The following is a 13,274-nucleotide window of genomic DNA, read 5'->3' on the forward strand; positions in this document are numbered from 1 at the left end:
AAAAAAAAAAAAAGAGTGGGTGGAAGGCTAGGCTGGTGAGGCCTGGGAGTCTAAGCATTGAGTCCTGTTCCTGGCCCCCATAGCCCATTCTGACAAGTCATCTTCTTTATGCCAACCTCTAGAGTTTTTTCCAGACAGTAACTAAGCCTTTATCCATCACTCCCATACATCACTCCCACTCATCTATCTGTCTGCTCATACATTGGACTTTGTCAGTAAACAAATGCATGGACACTCTGAACCCTCTCCTCCTCACTCCCTCTGTGCCATCCTGCAAGTTCAATGCCCATTATCCATGCCCCCACCTGCCACAGAGAAGAGTGGACGAGGGTCTGCTTTCAGGCTCAGCGTCCACCCTGGCTCAGAGCAGGGAACAGTGTACAGGAAGCACATCTGTTCAGAAGAAGCACACGCATGACCAAGGCAGGCCCCGGTCACAGCGTGGCCGTCTTCCTCACCCCACTGGGCTCCACCCTCTCCAGGTGTGTCGGTTTCACAGACGCCAGGTCCCCAGTGAGAAGGCGGCAATGCTGAGTCACAGAGCTGTGGGACAAGAGAAGAGGCCAGTTCTACAGCCACTCAGGGAACTGGAGCGGTGCCCGCAGGGACACAAGGCGAGCCTGGCTGTGTGTCTCCTGCTCCCCACCACCGCAGATCTCAAATGCAAACCAAGCACCATCTCGCTGGGCTTTAAGCCAGCCTGGAAATGACAGGTGGGTATCACCAGCTGGCACCAAGCAGTCCCATCACAGTCCCTGACCCACGACCGGCTCTGAGTCCTTGTGTCTCCAGAGCTTTGCACCCCGCAGCCAACAACACCCAACCTCAAACTGTCCGCTCCCCTCCTAGTGCCCCTCCTTCCACCTGCCCCTCCATGCTAACTCCCCAGGGTGACTCCTCAGTCCTCTCACTTGTTACCTTGAAGTGGAATATCCACCAACCCTGGAAGGAACATAACTGGCATAAGGGCACCTTGGGTCCCAGACGGGAGCCTGGCAGGACCGCCACCAGCCTCTGCCCTAAGCCCAGCACCCAGTATGGTGGCCTCAGAAAGTGCTGGCTCAGGGAGGGTAGCACTGTGAGCTCCGAAGCCAGAGGAGCTGGGATCCGGCTGCAATCCAGCCTTGTCGGAGCTGGCACGTTAGAGTTAACTGGCTGCTGTGTGGGTCTCAGTGTCCACATCCAGGATATGGGTATAATTACCCCGCACCTCAGACTCACCTGAGCAGAGCTCTGTGCTCGGCTGGGGAGCATCGGGGTTAAAATCAGAGGTGCTGACTGTGGCCAGCAAAACCATCTCCCCTCACAGGGTACGGTGGAGGGACGCCATGGAAGCTTCAGGCTGGGCAAATGCTGACTCCATTGAGCCTGGGCTCATTTCCCTGTTCCTTGAGATAAAGAGTCCTGTGGCATCATGGCTAAAAAGCTTGACTCTTACCCTCAAGTTTGGAATTTGTACTCAGTAGCCACTCATCTGGAGAAGAGGAGAAGGGGCAGTCGGCTGTAAGGGAGATCACGGCCTTGGGAGCTGGGCAGGTTAGTTCTGCCCTGTCCTCCAGGGTCGCTGAGTCAGAGTCAGCTTGACAGCAAGCAGTGCGGCTGGGTTTTCAGTTGTGGTTTTGGTCTATGAAGTTTGGAATCTAATGCTCTGTAAAATATTCTGGATCTAATACGTGGGTAAAATGCAAACAGTGAATGCAATGTGCTCAGCTCCTAACAGAGAAGCTGGAGGTGTGAGGGGCCAGGGCAAAGCGCCCTCGTGGCTCACTTCTGGACAACCAGCCATCGGAAGCCCCGAGGAGCACAGCTTCCCCATGGAACCCCCATGGGGTCCCCAGGAGTTGGTGTGACATAAGGGGAAGTGACTGGGCCTTCTCACCACTGTCAAGTGCTCTGGTCTGAGACTGGCCTCTCTTGGCACACAGAGCTGCTCACTACTCATTGTCATTGCAGCTTCCTGCATTACTGAGGACATAGTGAGTTCAGTGAGCCCCAGGTCCCCCCATGATGCTAGGATAGGATACTCCTTGGAAAGGAACAACATGCTTGGAAGGGTGGAGGGATGATGAAGGAGAGGAAGGCCCTCAGCCAGGGGGTTGATACAGCGACTGCAGCAATGAGCTCGAGGCTTTTAGAGATTGGCAGGATGGTCAGGATAGGATGGAGTTCAGATCTGTTGTTCACAGGGTCACCATTACTTGTACTTGACTTGGTGGCATTTAACAGCAACAATAGGTCCCCCCAGGCACCTGCCTTTCTCCGCTGGTGGACTCAGCACAGGTCACATGCTCGGGCCCCCTCCAGACCTGCATCTTGACGCTCACTTCAACAGAATGCCAGGTGAGTGCTGATCAGAAGAAGCTGAGGTGGGCTTGCTACTAACCAGTCAGGACTGGTGTTTGGTTCTAGCCATTTCCCAGGTGAACAAACAGAGGCTCACAGGGCTTCAGTCTCCAGGAGTTCGCCAGTTAAAACCAGGAGAGTGCCCAGAGGTGCATGGTTTGAATCCACCAGATGCTCTGCTGGAGAAGGAGGGACAATCTCGTCCTGTACCAGTCAGATCTGATTTGATGGTACACAGAAAAAAAATAATAATAATAAAAAATAAAAAAAAAAACCAAAAAAGCCCAGGAGAGTGAAAGTAGAAGGTGGAAGTCCTGTTCTGCCTTGTCTAAATCTCAGCTGCACCCAGCCCATGCAGAGACAAGACAAAGCCTTACGGAAGACAGAGAGGAAGAAGCTCCAAGAGGGAGCCCCCACTTCCTGCCCAAAAGGGGTGGAGAGGAGGTCCTCTCACACCTTTCCGGGGCCTCTGTGGTCACTGAAGAGGTGCCAGGGCTTTTATTAGGAAGCGTGCTAGTTCACAAGAAACATTTCTCAGGAGCACTCTGACAAGTTCCCAAAACGCCTCTTCCCCAACCCGACTGAGTCAGCAGGAAATTAGGCAAGGTGCAGAGGACCCTGTGGTTTTGCCTGTCAGGAGTTTTCAAAATGCAGAGCTGGGAAGGTCTAGAACTCACACCCGCATGTGGATGCCGGCATCCACCCCCACCCCGTGGCCTCCAATGGCAGGAAAGATGAGCGAGTTCATGCAGTCACCTTGTAACGGAGACGCTGGAGACTGGATACCCAGATGCTCTGCAGAAGAAGGGCGATCTGCTTTAGAAAGCTCAAGGTCTTGGGGTGTTGAGAACCTCGGGAGGGCGGAAGAAGTGTGGGTGTCAGGGTGCCATCAGGAAGTAAGGAAGGCAAAACTCCCAAAATGCAGACATGAGATGGGTGAGGTGTGAGTATTTCAAGGCTGATGTGGGAGCGATCGAGAGGATCCAGGCAGAGACGGTGCTGTCACGTGGCCCGTCCCTCAGCTGGGTTTCCAAAGCTGTAAATCTCTCTAAGGCTGTGGAATGGGAGGACAGGACTCATTCTCTGCTGGAAAGAGCCTGGTGAGTTTGAACTGCCAGGCTTCCCGCCAGGACAGCCCCACGTTTCACATCCACCACCAGGCCTCGTGAAGAGCGAGGACGAGACGTGGGTTTCGATTCCCTGGTTAGAATGATGACTTTCCCTGGTTAGAATGATGACTTCTTAGCTTTGAATCTTTGATGAGAAGTAGCCTTTCTGAACCCACTGACTCACTCATTAGCATCTCCTGTATCTGAAGGAGGGATGCTGGTGGCTCAGTGGTAGTGTTCTCACCTCCCATGGAGGAGACCCAGGTTTGATTTCCAACCATGTGTGTCTCAGATACAACAGCTCTCATTGGTCAGTAAGGCTTCCATGTTGCTGTGATGCCGAAGATTTCCTTCTGAAAACGGGCCAGAGAAAACCCTACCGACCTCCATGCTTGCACCTGCAGCTGACCGCTGGGACGACGGAGGGCCAGGTGGTATTTTCTTCACTGAGCCTGGGGTCACCAGGTGGCCGGTGGTAACTAACCACATCAACGGCATGGATCTTGGACAAACAGACACAAAGAACGGGATGAATAGAGAAATGCTTCTTGAGCTGTAAACTCTTGATACACTCAGACAGAAAACAAAAGGCAAACCCACTGCTGTCAAGACGCTCCATCGGGTCCCCATGGTCGTAAATCTTGAAGGAAGGAGGCTGCCTATTTTCCTTCCACGTAGTGGTTGGTGGATTCAAACTGGCAACCTTCTGGTTAGCAGCACAATATGCCAAGCCTCATACATTACACATATACGCCACAGGGACTAAATGTGCTGGATGTTGTCCTTCCTGCCTGGCTCTGCCTGGGTAGGCCCTACCTTGTTTACGTGTGTCCTGGTTTTAGGTAAAACCCGGCAGCCTCCTTGGCAGAAGAGGGTCTGGTTTCTGTCAGTTCTTTCCTCTAATTCACATTCCAAATAAGAATTAAGCTGCGTTGGTATGAACGTCTGCTTCCTCAGTACCTCAGTGTGGTGGGGGCAGAGAGGGCCTCATCGGGGTGCAGACACCTACCCGAGGTGTAGACACTAGGCTCCCCTATGCTCTGAAAGAAGGACCCAGGTGTCCTCAATGCTCCTGCAGAGGGTCCTTCTCCACTTAACAAGTCCCACCTCCGAGGACCAATCAGAGGCCAGATGCATGGTGAATGGAGGAAGGCAGAGTGGCACCTGCTTTGACCATATCTTTAGTCTTTTCAAACATTGTCTCAAAACAGGATGTCACGGGGGAGGAACATGTTTAGAGGAAGCAGCACCGAAAGACTGGTGGCCTGAGGCTGCAGGGTGATATTCAAGGTCACTGACCTTTACAAGTTCCCATTCCACCAACTATCAGCCCCTCCCAGGTGTGCCTGTGGTCTGGTCCAGCCTCAACTCCATGACCCTCCACAGACCCGTCTAAAACCTGAAGCCACTGAGTTGACTCCAACTCAGAGCTGCCCTGGAGGACAGAATAGAGCTGCCCCAAAATGTTTCTGGGGACAAATTTGCTTCCAAAAGACCTCTTTACAGCAGCAAAAAAAGCGATGCTGTCACTTTGTTGTTGTTTTCGTTTTTATTGTGATTTAAATGAAAGTATACAGCAAGGTTGGGTATTCATTCATTCATTCATTGTTGCACATTTTCCTCTCTCCTCTTCCTACCCTTCCCCCAGTCCACTTTTGTACACTGCCTCGGAACAGATGCGCAAAAGGACTATCTGAAAAGAATATATGGTTGTTATTGTTGGTTGTTATGTGCCGTCGAGTCGCTTGTGACTCATAGCGACCCTGTGTACAAGAGCCCTAAACCCTGTTCTACCCTGTGGCAACCTCACTGTCTCTGACACGCCTACCCCCACTACTCCAATCACTAAAATGGTCCATCTCATCCAGGGTCTTCCTCTCCTGCGCTGCCCCTCCACCCTTCCAAGCATGACATCCCTCTCCAAGGACTGGTCCCTCCTTGCAACATGGCCAAAGTATGTCAGATGGAGCTTCAGAATCCTTGCCTCCAAGGAGCAGTCCGATTTCACCCTCTCTAGGACTAACCTGCTCATTCTTCTTATATTTATGAAAACAACCTGGAACAACAGGTGCCTTGTAAAGACCTCACTTTGAGGGCTAAGGTAAGGGCAACCCAATGGTATCTTCAGCGGCCTCGTACGTGTGTGAAAGCTGGAAAATGAATACGAGAGACCGACGAAGAACTGATGCCTTTGGAGTACACTGCTGGCAACGAGCATTAGCTCCACCTGGCGCTCCAGAGGAACAAACCAGTCTGACTGGATGCAGAGCGGCTAGAAGGCACTTGACAGGTCAGGGTGGTGAGCCTTTGTCGTGTTCTTTGGGCATGTCATCATCAGGACCGTCCCTGGAGAAGAACATCATGCTTGGTCAAGTGGCAATGAGACGGAGATCTCGATGAGACGGATTAACACAGTGGCTGGCAAGAGGGCTCAGCTGTATCAACATTTGTGAGGCGGAGGACTTTACAGTTCTTCATTTCGTTGCTGTGCAGCAGGACCCGCTTTGACGGCACCTAACCACAGTCTTCAGGAATGCCTGCCACTGTGACTTTTCTCCTGAGAGCAGCTAGTGGGTTCAAATAGCCAATCTTTCAGTCAGCAGCCAAGTGTTTCACCCCTTCACCCCCAAAGCTCGCTTCCCCCTACAGAATAAAAAAGAGAAAGAAATGAGAAAACGATTCTGAAAGCCGTAGCACGTGGTCATCTGGAAAGCTTTCTTAGTAGTACTGCTACTTAGTTACAATGGCTCCGTAGAACTCAGACAATAGTCGTGATTACGGGGCTTGTTAGATGAATGCCAGGCGTACAGTTCATCAGTCAGGACAGCTTCGCGGGCAAGCTTGCAGGACCTCTGACCTCCAGCCTCACAAATTTTTGCCAGTGTTCCACAGCTCTCTCCCCCTAATCTTGCAGCTTCGGTGTCTCCCTGCCCCAGCCCTCTAGTGAACCTGGAGGAAGGCTCTGACTCCACGGGGCAGCCGTTCCGGGTCAGCTCTGCTTCATGCCGCTGTGGCTCCCTGCCACTTCTGCTGCTGCTGCTATTGCTGCTGCTGGTCCCGTCTGGCCTGGTTGGTGTCTCTGTCTTGTGCAGGAATCTCTGGCCCAAAAGGACAGGGTGCAATCTTTGCTTTATCTGGCTGAGAGCAAGATTTCCCATTTTCTGCTCTGTATCTGTTCCATTTCAGATTGGCAAGATGGCCAAGCACCAAGTCCCTTAGAAGGTAGTGTACCCACCTTATGTGAGTGGGCAGGGTTCAGTTCTGATGTTTATAATGTTGCTATGAGTCATACTTGCCTGGATGGGGCCTAACAACAATAACCCAAAATGTACTATTTATCTCATTCATGCTATTAGCATATTTCTCCCTTGCCATGTGGTGAAAGTCAAAGCCAATGACTAGCATTAGTCGAATGCACCGGGGTGCCACAGACACTCTCCCCGACACCACACAGAGCTGACGTCCTCACTGCTCCTGCGGACCAGGCCCAGAACTCATGCAGAAGCTGAACAACAACCTGCCTCCCTTCTCATCCTGGTGGCACATTGAACAGGAGACAGCTCCAGGGGGTAATCCAGCCCCGCTCTTCATGTCAAAGAGCCCTGGTGGTGCAGAGGTTATTGAGCACGATCACTAACTAGAAGTTTGCCAGTTCGAACCCGCTAGCTGCTCTGGGCGGAGAAGGACGTGGCAGTCTGCTTCTGTGACTTTTTACAGCTAAGGGACTCTGTGGGACAGTTCTGCTCTGTCCCTTAGGGTTGCTATGGGTCAGAATGAAGTGGGTGGCAGTGGGAGCCTTCCTGTCACAGGTAGGGAGACACACAGAGGGAGGAGCGGGCCTGGGAGAGCTTGTTAAATGGATTCTAGACATCACTTCCAGAGGTTCCTAGCCAGATTCCTGGGCCCCATCCCCCCCCGCTGAAATGGAGCCTATGGAATCTGGAGCCCTGAATCTGAATTTCTAAACATCCCAGTACTTCCCTTATAAGCTAAGCTGGCGGAGAGGATGGTAGTGATTAGAGATCAGGGCACAGGGCAGGCATGGGCTCAGGATGGCATAGGGGCTTCTTCCTTGAGTACCTGGGCAGGTGGGTAGAGAAGGCCTTCCCAGAGCCGGGGTGTCAGGGCAGGGACCCAGGGTTGGACTGAAACCCACTCTTGGAGGCTCTTCGCGTGGACTTGCCACCACCATTCTCCTCCTAAACACCACTCTGTAATGTGTAACTGCATTAAATGCTCAACCGGGAAAATAACAGTTATTTAGAAGGCACAGGTATTTCACATGCAGGGCGGCAGTGCTGTTCTAAGGTTACCCAGTCAATGGCGCAGTTTTGCTGTTGGGTAGATTGCAGATCTTATGACAGGGCCTGCAAGTGAGTAAAAAAACACCATCAGCTGTCAACCTGGGCTTATTGTCATAACGTGTCTCATGCAGCTAAATACATGGAGTCAGGAGGTGCTGCCCTTTGACACTTGGCTTAACTGAGTCTCAGGTGCTGATGACAATGACGTTATGTCTGGTTTATCACTAGGGTTCTTTAGGTCCAGCCAACTGTGATACATTCAGAAAGGCCTCGGCGGCCACAGAATAGAAATCCACCAGTTCTGATGGCATTGCCATCCCTAACCATTACTGTCCCCATCTGGATACCCTTCTGAAACTTCTGCCTGTGCATTTAGGGGACACAGACGTTATGTTTCTTGCAGGAAATGAAGGGGACCTGAAGACTTTCTGGATCAAAGACTACAGCCCTCAGTAAGGATTACACCTCAACAGATAACAAAAGTCCTCACAAATGGACCAATAAACACCATTATAATAAACAGAGAAAAGACGCAAGTTGTCAAAGATTTCATTTTCCTTGGATCCACAATAAACACCCATGGACATAGCAGTCTAGAAAGCAAATGACATGTTGTTGTTGTTGTTGATGTTGTTGACGACCATCAGGTCGGAGCCAACCCACAGCTGACCCTCTGGCAGGTGTTCAGAGGCAGTAAATCACATGGGAGGACACTGCCCATCCTTCTCCAACTGATGGATTCAAACCACCTACCGTTGGTATTCAGCGCAGCTTCTTACTGCTAGGCCACCAGACATATGACATATTGTACCGGCACATCTACTAATAAGGACTCCATTAAAGGGCTAAAGAGCACGAGTATAATTTTAAAGACTAAGGTGCCCCTGATCCCAGCCATAGTGTTTTCAGTTGTTTCATATGCATGTGAAAGTTGGACAGAAAGAAAAATAAAGAACTGGTGTCTTTAAGTTGTGTTGGTGAAAGCTATTGAATATCCGATAGAGGGCTAAAAGGACACATAAATCTGTCTTGGAGGAAGTAGAACCAGAGTACCACTTTGAGACAAAGATGGTGAGAATTTGTCTTACATATTTGGGGACTGTTATCAGACAGAATGAGTCAGTCCCTGGAGAAGGATCTCAGGCTTGGAGAATTATGTTGTTACGTTTCATCAAGCTGTAACCAACCTATATAGCTCAATCTCCAGTGAGTTTTCGGATAATCACGTGGGAGGAGATTGCCCATCTATCTCCCCTGGAGCAGCTAGTGGATTTGAACTGTGTGACTTTAGCTTGGCAGCACAATTCCTTGCCACTAAACCACCAGACCTCACTTGGAAAGGTGTAGGGGCAGCAGAAGAGAGGAAGACCCTCAAATGGACTGACAAAGTAGCTGCGACAGTGGGGTGAAGCCTAGCGGAGATTGTGAGGGTTGAGGAGGATTTCATTCTATGGCACTTGGGGTCTTGACGAGCTGGAGTCAGAGTGACAGCGTTTACGCGCTTGCCTAACTGCAGTATCAGCAAGTTTGAACCCATCAGCTGCTGATGGAAGAAAGACATGGCAAAACTAACAGTCTTGGGAACTCCGTGAGGCAGTGTACCCTGCCTGCTAGGGCTGCTGTGAGAGTGGCTCGCAGACAGCAGGTTTAGAGACTCTCCCTGGGAGTGAACCTGGGTAGAGCCAGCTGTCTGGGATCTGCGGACTCCTAACAGCTGCCAATCTGGAGCCACCAGGACTCAGCGGGGAAGGCCTGCTGGTCTGCTTCCTTCAGATTACAGCCAAGAACACACAATGCAACACAGTGCCCTAGAATCCTCCGAGCCGTAGAATCTTTTGCGCCGTCCTGCCGTAGAATGAACACAATGGCAACAGGGAATGGTCAGTGGGCGAGAGGACATTTGATTCTAGCAAACAGTGACAAACACTTGAAAGGATGGGCAAGCATATCATCAAGGCGGGTGACAACAGTGGGACACTCATCAGACATAGAGCGGAGTGTCTTCCAAGGAGTGTGGAGTTGAGGACACAGGACTCAGCCCCTTACTCCTTCCAGGGAGGATTTATAACTCAGTAGAAGTCTAGACCCAAGAGCGGGCCTAAAGCTATGAAGCCAGCAGGATCTTGTCAGGTGGCAGCTCCAGGGTCAGGTTCTAGAACCTTTTAGCTGGGAGAGTATCTTGGGAATAAACACACAGCCTGTTGGGGGAATACCACTTGAGTGGACCCTTGTCATGGAATACATGGGTTCTGATTCTTAATTCAAACGGGTCCTGGTTCCTTCTCCACTGAAGTTTCAATGCAGAGCCAAAGCCTGAGGTTGTAAAGAACTGCTGTCCCCTATTATCCTAAATCCAGCAGAGGTTTTGGATCGGGTGTAGGAAATTTTCACAGGAACCCGAATTTCACGTCGATTTGTGATGGATTAGCATACCCAAATTGGCTTAAAGTGCACTTAATGGGTGCATTACTGCAGAAGGAATCTGTCTAACCAGAGTATTTCTAAATTTATGAAATTGGAATGCACTTCAGGTTCCTGAGCATCTAAATTTGTCAAAGTCGCAGCATCAGAAGCAGCACTTTGGTGACAGCAGAGGTGGTGGAAACGCCAAGTCAGTGGCCACTGAAATGAACCTCAGAGTTCATGCAGTGACCCCTGAGCCCCCTGACATCCAGGGGCTGCGCTGCCCAGCACAGGGACCTCTGACTCAGTTTGCCTCCTCCCAGCACTGTCCCCCTGGAAACATCTGCCGAGCACGAAGTAAGGTGAAGGTGAACTGAAGCTTTCGATCCAGTCTGCGCTGAAGTGTTCACTGAAAATTAAGGTGTCAGCTTGTTACTAAGGCCTTTTAGAATCTAAAATGGGCTTCTCTCCAGAGCACTGCATTCTGCTAGCAGGCTTGTGAGCCACGGAGTCCTCTGGTCTCAAAGGAAGGATGAAGGACAGAGCTGCTGTTGTTGTGCTGGGCCCCAGAGGGGTAACCCGCCCACAATGTCAGGTCTTTCTGCCTGTTCTCCTCGGGGTCTAGTCTCTCTAGGTTCAAATTATTGGCTCTATTCCCAGAACTGTGGCATCCATCCTTTTACAAAAACAATGACAAAACCAGCCCAAAATGCTGTTGTGGAGTTGAATCTGACTGGGGGCCACTGTCATGGGGTTTCGGAGGCTAGATAAAAGACTTTAATGCAAGCATGATGGCTGCCTAGGAGTCTGGTAGCCTAGAGGTAAGAAGTTGCATTGCAGTCCCAAAGACAGGGGGTTCAATGCCATCAGTGGCTTCCCTAGAGAAGCCTAGGCAATCTCCTGTCCTGTGATTGACAGCCTCTGAAAACCTGCTGAAGGGCCAGTTAGAGGTTAGTTCCAATTTACCAATACACAGCAACCAACATCAAAAGATCAGAGGTTCGAACTCACCAGCAGCTCGGCTGGAGAAGGATGAGGTAATCGGCTCCTGGAAAGATTTACGGCCTCAGAAACCTTAGGAGCAGTTTTCCTCTGCCCTCCAGCGTCCCCATGAATCGGACTGGACTCGACAGCAATGGGGCTGTTTCTTGATTTTTCCAGAACTACAGGTCCAAGTGCAACTCTGGACAATTTTTTTTTTAAATGACTGTTGAGAGGAAAAGAAATATCTCCCTCCCTTTAATCTTAGGCACGTGTGTAAATACATTTGGGGAACCCCCAGTGGAATCAGTATCAAAGAGGTGGCGTGATTTTACTTAAAAACAATTTGCTCAACATCAAGCGTGATTTCTGACACCTGAACTTGAAAGAGGCCTAGGTGGGCAAGACGCCATCTCCACAGGCCAGTCACGTGTTTATCGAGAGGAAGGACAGGAAGGACTGTGGTGTGGGTGCCCCTGGAATAATGTTCCATGCGCCCGGACAGGGAGGGGGGCTTCCTTTCTGGTGTTTCCACAGAACCTCCCCGGTGTTTGTTTAAACTGCTATACACTCTGGTTTGACAGCTGTCTGGCCCACGGCCTTCTTTACAGACGCCTGCACGACCCAGCCTCTTAATAGCGCCCTGTACTGTGTCCCCCGATGCAATTACTTGAGTATATAAACCTCACTGAAAGGCAGACCTTTCTTGGGAACTAATAAATAAAGCCCCAAAGCCACAACCTATGTAAGGCCTTGAAAAATGGCATCATCATCTATGGGGAATTGTGAACCCCTGCAAAAAGCAGCTCATTGTATTTTCAGGGAAAAAAAGGTTTTTGTGTTTTTTTAATAAAAATAATAATAAAGAAGCAAATCACTCAGTGGCGTCTACATGGGGGAAAGCAGCAATGTCGTCTGAGCTCGAAGGCTGGCCTTAATTTTTATATTCGTTTTTCTTAGTAGGTTTCATTTAAAAGGAATTAACGTGCAGAAAAACCAGATAGGGTTTGGAACAATTCCTGCCTCATCCCATTTCCGTGGCGGCCGCTAGCATCATCCAAATGGGGGCCCCTGCATTAGAAGCCAAAGGTGCCTGGCAGATGCTTATGACCCGAGACAAGTCAGAACTTCCAGGGGAGGGATGAGGCGAGGCCTCCAGGAAGAGAGGTGAAGGAAGGGTACAGTCTCCGCCTGGACTCACCCTTCGCACCAGTGCTCCAGGCTGAGCTGTTGAGGGCTTGGAGGAAAGGGGGCCCAAGTGAGCCGCGGTGGGGGTGGGGGGTGGGCTCAGTCACTGACCTAAGAAAAGGATGCCTGTCAGCAGTGAGGTGGTTTTGTTTTTTATTTTCCAGAATTACAGGCCCAAGGGCAACTCTTGACACATTTTTTTGAAATGACTGTTAAAAGAAATCTTTCCCTCCCTTTAATCTTAGGTACGTGTGTAAATACATCTGGGAAAGAAAGCCCCGGTGGGCACAAACCCCAAGAGACTGGGTTTGTGCTCCTTAGTTCCATGGAGCCAAAATCCCGCAGATTTCAGACCTCTCTCTCTAACTGGTGGTATCTGGAGCCCGGAGGTGGGCACTGGCTGCCCAGGTGTTTATCTGGCATTGCTGCCTGGCGGGCCACTGCAGCAGGCGGCTGACGCCAGGGTCCCGCCGGGCCTCCCTCCTCACAGAAGCAACCAGCCAGGGCCGAGCCTTCGCGGGAGGCGAGAACACACCAGAGGGCGCCGAGGCCTTGAATACCAATGTATGTGGCGGCTGCAGATCGCCAAGTTCCTCCAAAATGTCTCCGCTAGGCTCGGGGTTTCCGTTTGCATTCCTCTGGGAGTCACCGCATCACCCCAAGTGTTTACTCCGGAAGGGCAGAGGGCGGGGACCCCACCCCCGCCGGTGCACTCGCACATTCCAGCCCCGAGTTGATGTGTGCAGCGCGGCATGGGGCGGGGGAGGGCCCTCTCCGGGTGTTGCATTCGCCATCTGCACGTCACTCCCAAACTTTTCCTCCCTGCGCTCGCTCGCTCGCGGAGTCAGGTTGACGCGCCCTGGATGCGGGGCTGGCGGCGCGGGCTGGGCGCGCTCCCGCGGAGCCGGGGCCGCAGTCTCCGTCTGGACTCGGCTTCTCAGGTGTG

Source organism: Elephantulus edwardii, unplaced genomic scaffold, assembly GCF_000299155.1.
Source record: "Elephantulus edwardii isolate Elephantulus edwardi_28Jun2011 unplaced genomic scaffold, EleEdw1.0 scaffold00006, whole genome shotgun sequence".
NCBI lineage: Eukaryota > Metazoa > Chordata > Mammalia > Macroscelidea > Macroscelididae > Elephantulus > Elephantulus edwardii.